This window comes from Hippopotamus amphibius, chromosome 6 (genome assembly GCF_030028045.1).
Source record: "Hippopotamus amphibius kiboko isolate mHipAmp2 chromosome 6, mHipAmp2.hap2, whole genome shotgun sequence".
Taxonomy (NCBI): Eukaryota; Metazoa; Chordata; class Mammalia; order Artiodactyla; family Hippopotamidae; genus Hippopotamus; species Hippopotamus amphibius.
The window spans coordinates 43,729,184-43,742,951 of record NC_080191.1 but is presented as its reverse complement, the minus strand read 5'-3'; the positions used below and the strand labels follow the sequence as shown (position 1 = coordinate 43,742,951).

At 41.9% G+C, this 13,768-nt stretch overlaps 2 long non-coding RNA genes across 3 annotated transcripts in view; one reads left to right on the top strand and one right to left on the bottom strand.

The window, feature by feature from the left end:
- The window catches only part of LOC130855905 (uncharacterized), a 44,161-nt gene extending 40,733 nt beyond the window's left edge, over window positions 1-3,428 (bottom strand). The window contains exon 1 of one of the 2 annotated variants that reach the window (XR_009054391.1): window positions 3,307-3,428. This is a non-coding gene — a long non-coding RNA (uncharacterized LOC130855905). The remainder of the gene's footprint in view (window positions 1-3,306) is intronic. The other variant, XR_009054392.1, reaches the window with a different exon arrangement.
- LOC130855906 (uncharacterized) overlaps window positions 1-13,768 on the top strand; it is a 52,624-nt gene that overhangs the window by 28,306 nt on the left and 10,550 nt on the right. The gene's annotated exons all lie outside the window — the stretch shown is intronic.

Sequence of the window (13,768 nt, the reverse complement as noted above, 5' to 3'; positions counted from 1 at the left end):
TTCTTCTCATGTATTAACCCATTTAATCTTCACAACAGCCCTATGAGTTGGATGCCATTATTATTCCCATTTTACAGATGAGGAAAGCAAAGCACAGAACGATGAAGTGACTTGTTCAGATATATATGTGTTTTGGGCACCCCTGAGACGTCCCCCAGGTTGAGTGACTTGCTAGGACGACGTACAGGTCTCAGCATGCAGCCATACTCATGGTCATGATTTATTACAATGAAAAGATACCAAGCAAATAGCAAAGGGCAAAGGCACATGGGAGAAAGTTGAAGGGAAACCACGCCCAAGCTTCTAAGAGCCCTCTTTCAGTACAGTCACCCAGGATGCACTTAATTTCTCCAGCAATGAGCGGTGACAACATGTATGAAAAATGATTCCCAGGGAAGCTCATTAGCAACTAAATGCTTGGGTTTTTATTGGAAGCTGGTTATGTAGGCCACCTCTGCCCAGCATGTATCAAAATTCCAGACTCCCAGAAGGAAAGCATGTATTCAGCATGAGTCATATTGTTTGCCAAGTTTAGGCTCAGGGAGGTATTCTTATCAGTTTGGGAAATAGAGTGAATGCTCCTGAAATCCAAGTTCCTGGATGCCAACCAAGGACCAACCTTGCAAGGATGCCTTTTTAAGACCAGCTATCATACCTGATATGTCAACACTTTTCTGCATGTGCATCTACTAATTGCTACTAAGATTGAAGCTAGGCTTCAATCACAAATAGATTCCGGAGGCCAAACACTGAACTACTGTGATCTTTGGGTTATCAGAGATGCCCAACAGATAGACTCAGGATCCTGGAATTCAGGGGAGAGGTCTAGTTAGAGATGTCGATATGGGAGTTGCTGGCCTGTAGTGACATTGAAAGCTAAGTTAACTTAGGACGTGAATGTAATCTGAGCATAAAAAATGTCAGAGGACTGCACCCTGGGGCACTCCAACATCCAGAGGTCAGGTGAAGATGCAGTTCAGTGGACAATGAGAAGAGGCCAATGAATTCAAGGAAAACCAAAAGGAAGTTATGACCTACAAGCCAAATGCAGTTAGTGTTTCAAGAAGCCAGAGAGGAACGACAGATACTGCTAATAGACCAGACAAAAAGTGTGTGGAGTGACCATTGAGCTTGACCACATGCAGGTTGCTGACCTTGACCAGAACCGTTGCAATGGAACGGTCAGGCAGAAGCCCTATTTGAGTGGGTCCCAGAGAGCCTGGGGAGAGAGGATGTGGAGATCGCAAAGGATTAAAAACTCTTTAAGGCATTTTGATATAAAAGAAAGAGGACAGATGGAATAAAAGCTAGAGGGGAATGTAGATTTCGAAAGACGTGTGTGTGTAACATGGGAGCTATTACAGCATGCTTGTATGCTGATGGGACTGGTCCAGTAGAGGAGGGAAATGAATGATACACGAGATCAAGGGGATGATGGTGTCCTTGAGTATGTGCAAAAGGATGGGACATAGTGCACAAATTGGTCTTAGACTACAGAAGGGAACACAAATTATTTGGCCTCAGAGGCAAGTGGGGTGGGTAGGTGAACACAGAAGTGGCAGGGTGTGGAGTGTCTCTTCTTGTTGCTTCAACTTTCATCATGACATGAGAAGCAAATGTTTAGCTGAGAGTCAGGAAGGGGGAGAATGTGATGGAAAATCAGAGAGGAGGAGGTGTGTGACAGTCATCTACAAGGTCACGGGAGTGAGCTGACTGGGGAAATACAGCAGAACTGCTTGGGCGACTATGGGCCTAGGAGAATCTGAGACATTTGCTGCCATGAATTTAAAATAAGACCAGCTGCCATGGTGGGGTGGTTTTTCCAGCCATGCACAGGGGTAGGGCTGCAAGCACAGAGTGATGTGGGTTGGATTTAACGAGGATGGGGTTTGACCAGGTAAGTGTAAGGAAGAGGGAAAGTGGCGTGGGCGTGGAGGGTGGATGCAGGGGAGCTTATCTACAGAGGGGAGGCAGAGTGTTGTGGGACCCAGTTCTCATTCTTTCCTGCAGGTTGGGACTGGGGGGCCTTGAAAGTCATTTCCTTAAAGCCACAGTGTATTGTACAATAAACATAGTCAGCAAAAGCAATAGACGTTATTGTAGAGATTAGTCTGAAATAAAGTATACTGCTTTTGCTGACTGTGATTCACCTTTGTACCAGTTGCTCAGGCTGGTAACCACTAATCCACAGAGAACCAGTGACAGATGGCTGCAACTTTCTCTGATGTCACTGTCCCTGTGGCCCTGAAACAAGCACGCTCTCCACGAGCCTGACCCTCACCCTTTACAATCAGTAAACAGCATTCACCGAGCCAGCCCGGCAGCCACCAGTCCTCCCTTTATGGGGAACGGGTTTGGACAGATTGATTAGTTGTTTCCACTCCAATGTGAAGGCCAGTTCTTCCCTCTCTAGCCTTGCACCTCTCAGAGGACTTTGTCCAGTTCTCTACTTCTTACTCAGCTCATGGCCTCTTGTCAAGCACATACCTCAGGGGTCTTTAGGTCTGTTCTTCCTTTACTGCAAGCTGCAGTGACTCAGCCTGCTTTCCCCCACCCCCTCCCCTGCTCTCTCCCTTCCTAGTCCTCTCTTAAGATAAGTCCCCACCCCCCCTTTTCTTAATTGGAGTATAGTTGCTTCCAAGGCCCTTTTGATTGTAAGATTTATTGCATATCACAAATATATGAGACAACAAATAGGTCATAGAGAACTAAAATTGGCAGAATATTGAGTTTCTAGAACCCCAACACAGTTGGTATAACTGTGGTTTGATTTACAGTGTGGGCTCTGGCCTGGGCTGGTGACTTAGAAAATCATCCAGTCTGGAAAACAGAATCAAGATGGCGGAGTAGGAGGATGTGCGCTCACTCCCTCTTGCAAGAGCACCGGAATTACAACTAACTGCTGAATAATCATCGACAGAAAGACACTGGAACTCACCAAAAAAAAAAAAACACCCCACATCCAGAGACAAAGGAGAAGCTGCAATGAGACGGTGGGAGGGGCGCAATCACGTTAAAATCAAATCCCATAAATGCTGGGTGGGTGACTCACAAGCTGGAGAACAATTATACCGCAGAAGTCCTGAGGGTTCTGAGCCCCACGTCAGGCTTTTAACCTGGGGGTCCAGCAATGGGAGGAGGAATCCCCAGAGAATCAGGCTTTGAAAGCCAGCGGGATTTGACTGCAGGACCTCCACAGGACTGGGGGAAACAGAGACTCCACTCTTGGAGGGCACACAAAAAAGTGTGCTCACCAGGACCCGGGGGAAGGAGCAGTGACCCCATAGGAGACTGAACCAGACCTACCTGCTGGTGTTGGAGGGTTGCTGTGGGGGGCAGCTGTGGCTCACTGAGGAGACAGGGCACTGGCAGCAGGGGTTCTGAGAAGTGCTCATTGGTGTGAGCCCTCCCAGAGTCCACCATTAGCCCCACCAAAGAGCCTGTAAGCTGGGTCACCTCAGGCCAAACTACCACCAGGATGGGAACACAGCCCCACCCATTGGCAGACAAGCAGATTAAAGTGTCACTGAGCTCCGCCCACCAAATAAGATTAAAGTTTTAATGAGCTCCACCCACCCAGCCCAACCCACCATCAGTCCCTCCCATCAGGGAGCACACATGAGCCTCCTAGACAGCTTCCTCCACAAGAGGGCAAACAGCAGAATCAAGCAGTATCAGCAGTATTTCATCTTGTGGGACTGAAAACCATTGCCACAGAAAGACAGAGAAAATGAAAAGGCAAAAGACTTTATACTAAATGAAGGGACAAGATAAATCCCCAGAAAAACAACTAAATGAAGAGGAGATAGGCACCCCTCCAGAAAAATAATTCAGAATAATGATGGTGAAGATGATCCAGGACTTTGAAAAAAGACCGGATGCAAAGATCAAAAAGTTGCAAGAAAAGTTTACCAAAGACCTAGAAGAATTAAAGAACGAACAAACAGTGATATGCAACACAATAACTCAAATGATTAATACACTAGAAGGAACCAATAGCAGATTAACTGAGGCAGAAGAACAAATAAGTGACCTGGAAAACAAAATGGTGATAATCACTGATGTGGAAAAGAATAAAGAAAAAAGAATGAAAAGAACTGAAGACAGCCTAAGAGACCTCTGGGACAATGTTAAATGCACCAACATTTGCATTATAGGGGTCCCAGCAGGAGAAGAGAGAGAGAAATGCCCTGAGAAAATACTGGAAGAGATTATAGTTGAAAACTTCCCTACTATGGGAAAGGAAATAGCTACCCAAGTCCAGGAAGCACAGAGAGTCCCAGGCAGGGTAAACCCAAGGAGAAACACACCAAGACATACAGCAGTCAAACTGACAAAAATTAAAGACAGAGAAAAGTTATTAAAAGCAACAAGGGAAAAATGACAAATAACATACAAGGGAACTCCCATCAGGTTAACAGCTGATTTCTCAGCAGAAACTCTGCAAGCCAGAAGGGAGTGGCAAGGTATATTTAAAGTGATGACAGGAAACAACCTACAACCAAGAATACTCTACCCAGCAAGGATCTCATTCAGATTCGACAGAGAAGTCAAAAGCTTTACAGAGAAGCAACAGCTAAGAGAATTCAGCACCACCAAACCAGCCCTACAACAAATGCTAAAGGAACTTCTCTAAGTGGGAAACATAAGAGAAGAAAAGGACCTACAGAAATGAAAACCAAACAATTATGAAAATGGTAATAGGAACATACATATCGATAATGACCTTGAATGTAAATGGACTAAATGCACCAACCAAAAGACACAGACTGGCTGAATGGATACAAAAACAAGACCTATATATATGCTGTCTAGAAGAGACTCAATTCAGACCTAGGCACACATACAGACTGAAAGTGAGGGGATGGAAAAAGATACTCCATGCAAATGGAAATCAAAAAAAGCTGGACTAGCAATACTCATATCAGATAAAATAGACTTTAAAATAAAAAATGTTACAAGAGACAAGAAAAAGATCAAGGGATCAATCCAAGAAGAAGAGATAACAATTATAAATATATATATATGCACCCAATATAGGAGCACCTCAATACATAAGGCAAATGCTAACAACTATGAAAGAGGAAATCGACGGTAACACAATCATAGTGGGGAACTTTAACACCCCATTTACACCAATGGACAGATCATCCACACAGAAAGTTAATAAGGAAACACAAGCTTTAAATGACACAATAAATCAGCTTGATTTAATATACATCTATAGAACATTACATCCAAAAACAGCAGATTACACATTCTTCTCAAGTGCACATGAAACATTCTCCAGGATAGATCACATTTTGGGTCATAAATCAAGCCTTGGTAAATTCAAGAAAATTGAAATCATATCAAGCATCTTTTCTGACCACAACACTATGAGATTAGAAGTCAATTACAGGAAAAAAACTGTAAAAAAACACAAACACATGGAGGCTAAACAATACGCTACTAAATAACCAAGAGATCGCTGATGAACTCAAAGAGGAAATCCAAAAATACCTAGAGACAAATGACAATGAAAACACGATGATCCAAAACCTATGGGATGCAGCAAAGGCAGTTCTAAAAGGGAAGTTTATAGCGATACAATCCTACCTCAAGAAACAAGAAAAATCCCAAATAAACAATCTAACCTTACACCTAAAGAAACTAGAGAAAGAAGAGCAAACAAAGCCCAAAGTTAGTAGATGGAGAGAAATCATAAAGAACAGAGCAGAAATAAATGGAATAGAAACAAAGAAAACAACAGCAAAAATCAATAAAACTAAAAGCTGGTTCTTTGAGAAGATAAATAAAATTGATAAACCTCTAGCAAGACTCATCAAGAAAAAGAGGGAGAGGACTCAAATCAATAAAATTAGAGATGAAACAGGAAAAGTTACAACAGACACCACAGAAATAAAAAGCACCATAAGAGATTACTATAAGCAACTATATGCCAATAAAATGGACAACCTGGATGAAATGGACAGATTCTTTGAAAGGTATAACCTTCCAAGACTGAACCAGGAAGAAATAAAAAATATGAACAGACCAATCACAAGTAATGAAATTGAAACTGTGATTAAAAATCTCCCAACAAACAAAAGTCCAGGACCAGATGGATTCACAGGTGAATTTTATCAAACATTTAGAGAAGAGCTAACACCCATCCTTCTCAAACTCTTCCAAAGCATTGCAGAGGAAGGAACACTCCCAAACTCATTTTATGAGTCCACCATCACCCTGATACCAAAACCAGACAAAGATACTACAAAAAAAGAAAATTACAGACCAACATCACGGATGAATTTAGATGCAAAAATCCTCAACAAAATACTCGCCAACAGAATCCAACAACACATGAAAAGCATCATATACCATGATCAAGTGGGGTTTATCCCTGGAATGCAAGGATTCTTCAATATACGCAAATCAATGTGATACACCATAGTAACATTGTAGGATAAAAACCACATGATCATCTCAATAGATGCAGAAAAAGCTTTTGATAAAATTCAACACCCATTTATGACAAAAACTCTCCAGAAAGTGGGCATAGAGGGAAGCTACCTGAACATAATAAAGGCCATATATGACAAACCCACAGCCAACATCATTCTCAAATGTGAAAAACTGCAAGCATTCTCTCTAAGATCAGGAAAAGGACAAGGATGTCCACTCTCACCACTACTATTCAACATAGTTTTGGAAGTCCTTGCCACAGCAATCAGAGAAGAAAAAAAAATAAAAGGAATCCAAATTGGAAAAGAAGTAAAACTGTCACTGTTTGCAGATGACATGATACTATACATAGAAAATCCTAAAGATGCCACCAGAAAACTACTTGAGCTAATCAATGAATTTGGTAAAATTGCAGGATACAAAATTAACACACAGAAATCTCTTGCATTTCTATACACTAACAATGAAAGATCAGAAAGAGAGATTAAGGAAACAATCCCATTCACCATTGCAACAAAAAGAATAAAATACCTAGGAATAAACCTAACCAAGGAGGTAAAAGACCTGTACTCAGAAAACTGTAAGACACTAATGAAAGAAATCAAAGACGACACAAACAGATGGAGGGACATACCAAGTTTTTGGATTGGAAGAATCAACATTGTGAAAATGACTATATTACCGAAAGCAATTTACAGATTGAATGCAATCCCGATCAAATTACCAATGGCATTTTTCACAGAACTAGAACAAGAAATCTTACGACTTGTATGGAAACACAAAAGACCCTGAACAGCCAAAGCAATCTTGAGAAGGTAAGACGGAGTTGGGGGAATCAGGCTTCCTGACTTCAGGCTATACTACAAGGCTACAGTGATCAAGACAGTATGGTACTGTCACAAAAACAGAAATATAGATCAATGGAACAGGATAGAAAGCCCAGAGATAAACTATGGTCAACTAATCTATGACAAAGGAGGCAAGGATATACAATGGAGAAAAGGCAGCCTCTTCAATAAGTGGTGCTTGGAAAACTGGACAGCTACATGTAAAAGAATGAAATTAGAACACTTTAACACCATACACAAAAATAAACTCAAAATGGATAAAAGACCTAAATGTAAAGCCAGAAACTATAAAACTCCTAGAGGAAAACATAGGAAGAACACTCTTCGATGTAAATAACAGCAAGGTCTTTTTTGACCCACTCCCTAGAGTCATGGAAATAAAAACAAAAATAAATAAGTGGGACCTAATGAAACTTCAAAGCTTCTGCACAGCAGAGGAAACTATAAGCAAGATGAAAATACAACCCTCCAAATGGGAGAAAATATTTGCAAACGAATCAACAGACAAAGGATTAAACTCCAAAATGTATAAACAGTTCATCCAGCTCAATATCAAAAAAACAAACAACCCAATCAAAAAAATGGGCAGAAGACCTAAATAGGCATTTCTCCAAAGAAGACATACAGATGGTCAAGAGGCACATGAAAAGCTGCTCAACATCAGTAATTATCAGAGAAATGCAAATCAAAACTACAATGAGGTATCACCTCACACCAGTTAGAATGGGCATCATCAGAAAACCTACAAACAGTAAATGCTGGAGAGGGTATGGAGAAAAGGGAACTCTCTTACACTGCTGGTGGGAATGTAAATTGGTACAGCCACTATGGAGAACAGTATGGAGGTTCCTTGAAACCCTAAAAATAGAACTACCATATGACCCAGCAATCCCATTACTGGGCATATACCCAGAGAACACCATAATGCAAAAAGACACATGCACTCCAATGTTCACTGCAGCACTATTTACAATAGCCAGGACATGGAAGCAACCTCAATGCCCATCAACAGATGAATGGATAAAAAAGATGTGGTACATATATACAATGAAATATTACTCAGCTGTAAAAAGCAATGAAACTGGGACATTTGTAGAGAAATGGATGGACCTAGAGACTATCATACAGAGTGAAGTGAGTCAGAAAGAGAAAAACAAATATCGTATATTAACACATATATGTGGACTATAGAAAAATGGTACAGATCAACGGGTTTGCAAGGCAGAAATAGAGGCACAGATGTAGAGAACAAACATATGGACACCAAGTGGGGAAAGCAGGGAGGTTTGGGGGGGAATGAATTGGGAGACTGGGATACCAAATTGTACACTCTAAATATGTGTAGTTTATTGCAAAAAAAGAAAAAAGAAAGAAAAGAAAACCATCCAGTCTTCCCTCCTGTGGGTCTCTCCTTTACCCTCGCATGACTACCACACTCACATTTCTGACACTTCTCTTCACCAAATGTGTGTGGGGTTTTCCCGCACCAAGTGATTCTCTGTGACCCCAAGTGAGTGTCCTACAGTGCAACTCAATTCTGACACTATCTACCTGGAGTCATCGTCAGATCGAGCCCACAGGTTAAGGGCTCAGTCCCAAGAGATGACCCCTCTCCCACATCAGATGCCAAAAGCAAGTGGAAGTTCCCCAGGTTACCTACAACTTGTCAGACACAGCTACATACATCATCTTCTCCCCCGTGGATTTGATTATTTGCTAGAACAGCTCACAGAATGCAGGGAAACACTTTCTTGTGTTTACTAGTTTATTAAGGATACAGATGAACAGCCCGATGAAAAGATACTAGGCTGAGTTCTGGAAGGTTCCCGGATGCAGGAGCTCCTGTCCTTGTGGAGTTGGGATGCATCACCAGCCTGGCACAGGGATGTGTTCACCAAGCTGGAAGTTCTCTGAAGCCCCTGCTTGCTGGGGCTTTGTGGAGGCTTTGTCACGTAGGCATGATGGAGCCTTAAGTCCATTTGCAGCCCCTCTCCCCTCTCTGGAGAGGTGGTGGTTGCGGGGATGAGGCTGAAAATTCCAAGCATCTCATCATGACTTAGTCTTTCTGGTGACCAGGCCCCATCCAGAAGCCCACCCAGAGTTGCCTCATTAGGACAAAAGATGCTCCTAGTACTCTTTTTTTTTTTAAATAAAATAAATTTATTTATCTATTGGCTGCATTGAGTCTTCATTGCTGCACACGGTCTTTCTCTAGTTGCAGCGAGCATGGGCTACTCTTAACTGAAGTGTGCAGGCTTTTCAGTGTGGTGGCTTCTCTTGTTGCAGAGCACGGGCTCTAGGTGTGCGGGCTTCAGTAGTTGCAGCACACAGGCTCAGTAGTTGTGGCACACTGGCTTAGTTGCTCTGTGGCACGTGGGATCCTCCTGGACCAGGGATCGAACCCATGTCCCCTGCATTGGTAGGCGGATTCTTAACCACTGCGCCACCAGGAAAGTCTGCTCCTAGTACTCTTATTACTTAGAAATTTACAAGGGTTTCAGGAGTTCTGTGTCAGGAACCAGGACCAAGCCCGAATATGTATTTCTCTTTATATAATACATCACACTATCACAGCTGGTGGTGGAAGCGTCTGCCTTTAGCTAATTCCCAAGGCTGAATTCACCATCAGCCACAGGAAAGTCTCCCGCCTCCCCAGGGTCTCCTAAGAAGCCCTCCTTCCAGCTCTGAGCATTGATGCACCCCCTGCCTGGAGATCGAGATTGGCACTGAGGAGGATCTCAGTCATCAGAGCTCATTTCCCCGAAGGGCCCTGTTGCTTAACTTTGGATTGGGAAGAGTGAAGAGTGACAGATGTTTTATAGAGTGGGCATAAAAGCTGGAAACATAAAAGTTAGTTTTCTTTCCCTTTTCCTTTCTTCAGAGCACACCAAAATCACTCTGAATGGCCTTCCCCAAACCACAAAGTCATAGATTTGAACATTTAAAGCTTCTGAACAAAGAGAACCACAGAACTCAGGGTGAACTCCCAAAGCACAGGGAGAAAGCAGATGCTTTCACTAAGGGAGGCACCAGGGACCAGACTCACACTCACCCCCCAAACCCATATCACATCCAATGTTTATATCAAAGGAAGCATCCTGTATCCCCATCTCTCCTCCCAGAGAGGCCTTGGAATTGTCTGTCGGGATAACAGGGTTCTGATTCCAGGGCTGCCATTAGACAAGCCAGAGGATAATCCAGGCTTGTCGGACCTGTTTCTTATCTGGAAACCATGGCAGGGGTCCTACAGTCTTCCTTACTCTACAAGTCCTATCTTACCTCATTGTTGCTGAGAACCACATTCAGAGGCAGGTTAAATCAATATGTCTGAGCATTCACTATGTAGTAAGAAAAATGCCCCAGAGCCCCTACCCTCTTGTAACAGGAAAAAATGAATTATGGGCATGAGGATTGTTACAGAAGAAGTACAGGTGCATGTAGACAGGGAAACCCACCTTGTGAGTGAATGCACGGTGCTTGAATCAGAAGGAGGCAAATACAGATGGAACACAGGGGGCTAGGGACGTGGACAGGGAATCAGATCCGCGTTGGGGATTTCAGGCTTTGATCCGAGGACAAGAGAGGCCAGTGAAGGAAATTAAGGATAGTTATATGATCAGATAAGAATTTTAAAGAGGTATAGTACGGCTGTAGTATGGAGACCCGTGTGCGTGTGCTTGCGTGTGTTCGTGTGTGGTGGGTGTGGGGAAGCTGGGGCTGGGGAAATAATGAGTGAATTTCATTTTGAATCTGCTCAGTTTGAGGCCCTAGCATCACCTGAGGGATCTACTCTTTAGAACTTTCATTAAATATCAGTTTTATATTTTGTGTAACTTCCCTGCTACAATGAGGCAATAGACATTTGTATTATTTCATTGAAAAAAAATACTATTTTGATCTTTAAAAATCTCTCACTAACTTTTTTGTGTTGTTTTCTGCCTGTCCCAAAGTATTTGATTTTTGGTTACGTATCTAGGTTAACATCAATATCATGACTGGGCAATTCTCCTACCTTAATATTGTAGATCTTGAATCTACCTGGATGACCTGAGACCAGTGAATTCACAATACTTAAAACCCGAGAAGTTCCTTCTAAAAAGCTAAAATATGCCATAGGCCTATGTAGAAGCTTTTTCCATACTCAAGAGTTGTCAAGACTCAATGTGATAACAATATTTGCCTCCTTTCCCAGGAGAAATCACAGGCTTTGGGAGGAGGGAGGATTGTAGGGATTGAGGGGGCTTAGCTCTGAGCCCTGGATCTTAAAACATGAGGTGAGATCACGTGGATTCTTAGTTAACGGGCTGTGCATTTTCGGGGATTTCAATAATTCAGAACTCTGAATTTATTTGACTGGCTGGATATCTTAATTCACCACAAGATGGCAGCATGAAGTTAATTTTTAAAAGTAGGTGACCAGCGCTTGCATAGAAAGAGGACTAGAAAGGAACCATAACTGAGAACTTTTCTTCTTGTTCCTATAGCTGGAAAGAAAGGAAGAAATAAATATGGAAGGAAGTAACAAAGGAAAAGAGAAAAGAAAGTGGGATGGAGGAGGAGGGGTGGCAATGAAAAAGGAAAGCAAAAGAACAAAGAAAAAATATTTCACATTCAGCTAGATTATATTTAACGAAAGAAAAGAACCAAGCCATCGATGTAGGAAATTTCCGAGAGAGGAAACCAATGTTATAACCACATTTATTCACAGCCTCGATGTGTGAGTATAAGATAGACATTTGACCTTCTTATAAAAGCAGTTGTGTCTTTGGGAAACTTTGAGAATGAATTTACATTTACAAAGGGTTCTGGTCCTGTTAAGTCAGTCATATGTTAGCATAACAAACAGCTTGGATTCAAGACTTATTTTATCTAGTACCCTTTATAGAGGTCTTTTACATTGGTTTCCTTGTTGGTTTAATTGTGTGGCAAAATAGGATACATTATTCAAGAAGAGAATAATTAGACACACATCAGCAGCAATGCCTTGATGTGTTGGAAATAGAAAGGGTGCCACCAGTTCGGTGGTCCTAGAAGCCCCTGAGTTGAGAAGAATTCTTTCAGCGTTGGCTCTTTAATTCTCTATTGACCACCCACCACTTACTTGACCTACTGTTGATCTCTTTCGGCTACTTGCTCTCTCCCCTGTCTCATGAATTTGGAATAGCAGAGAGTTCTGGAAAGGGAGAGATCTTAAGAATGGTGATTGCTTCATCTTGAGACTGAGGTTTTTTTCTTTTAATTCGGCACTAATGAGATTTGGGGCCAGATAACTCTTTTCCTTGTGGGGGGAGGGGGTGAAGGGCTGTCCTTCCCATGGTAGGATATTTAGCAGCATCTTCACCATGTACCACTAAATACCTGGAACACCCCCCACCCAAGCTGTGACATCCAAACTGTCTCCAGACATTGTCAAGGGTCTCCTGGGGAGAACACTTGTCTCCACCACCCCTTTTGAGAACCACTGCTTTAGATAAACTCTAACTACAAAAATGAAGAAAATCCTGAAAGTTTTGTTTATCTTGCTGTCCTGTTCATGGGCAAAACTCACACTGAATCTTCAGAGAAACGCCTGTTCGTCAAATACCTGTTAGCGTTTTCCAAGTATGAAATTGGGCATAAATGCCTTTGTTAGAGTCGGAATAATGTTCTCTATGTGAAACAGATCAACAAATATTTATAATGAATGTTCTGTGGAGCAAAGACCTATACCGGGCACTGTAAAAGAATTTTTATAGAAATGAAATGAGATGGAACGAAAACAGTCAATGCAGGTTGAATCCTTACTATGTGCCAGACATTTTTTCTATCCATTGTGAGTGTCCGTTTTCTATTAATCTCCTTTAGACTTTGCAATCTCTCTATGAAGAAATATTATTTGCATTTTATAGGTGAAGAAACTGAGGTTGAGAAAAATTCAGTCACTAGCTTGATGCCACATTAATGGTAGGTGACAAAGGCCAGTCTTCCTAACAACAAAGACTGTGTATGCTCTGGTCCCAAACACTAACCCTCGAGGAAATCACAATCTGGTTAGGGGACAATGCATGTACACAGGAAAGGTGTCTAATATCATAAGGTGGTAGATGATTGATTCCAAATAAAATTAAAGGACACATTGCTATAGATTAGAGTAATCTGAGAAATAGGGTATGGTGGGTCTTGATCTGTGAGTCCTTAAAGAAAAGAAGATTAGAGAGAAAGACTAGAAAGATGGGCTGGGGTAAGTTCCATTCTATGAAACGGCAGTCTTCTGAGGAGCAGGAAAACTGTGTAAGGGGGTTGAGAGCCTTAGAGATGGCTAAATGCAGAGGAAGATTCTTGCTGAGAAGGAGAGGTAGTACAGGTTGGAAAGGGTGGCTGGCAACAAATGACAGAGGGCCTTGAATATAATCCAGAAATAATAAACTAGCAGGCCAAAATAATAAATTTTGTTCCGTTCAGAGTTGTGAAGATTGAGAAATTTGGGAAAAAAT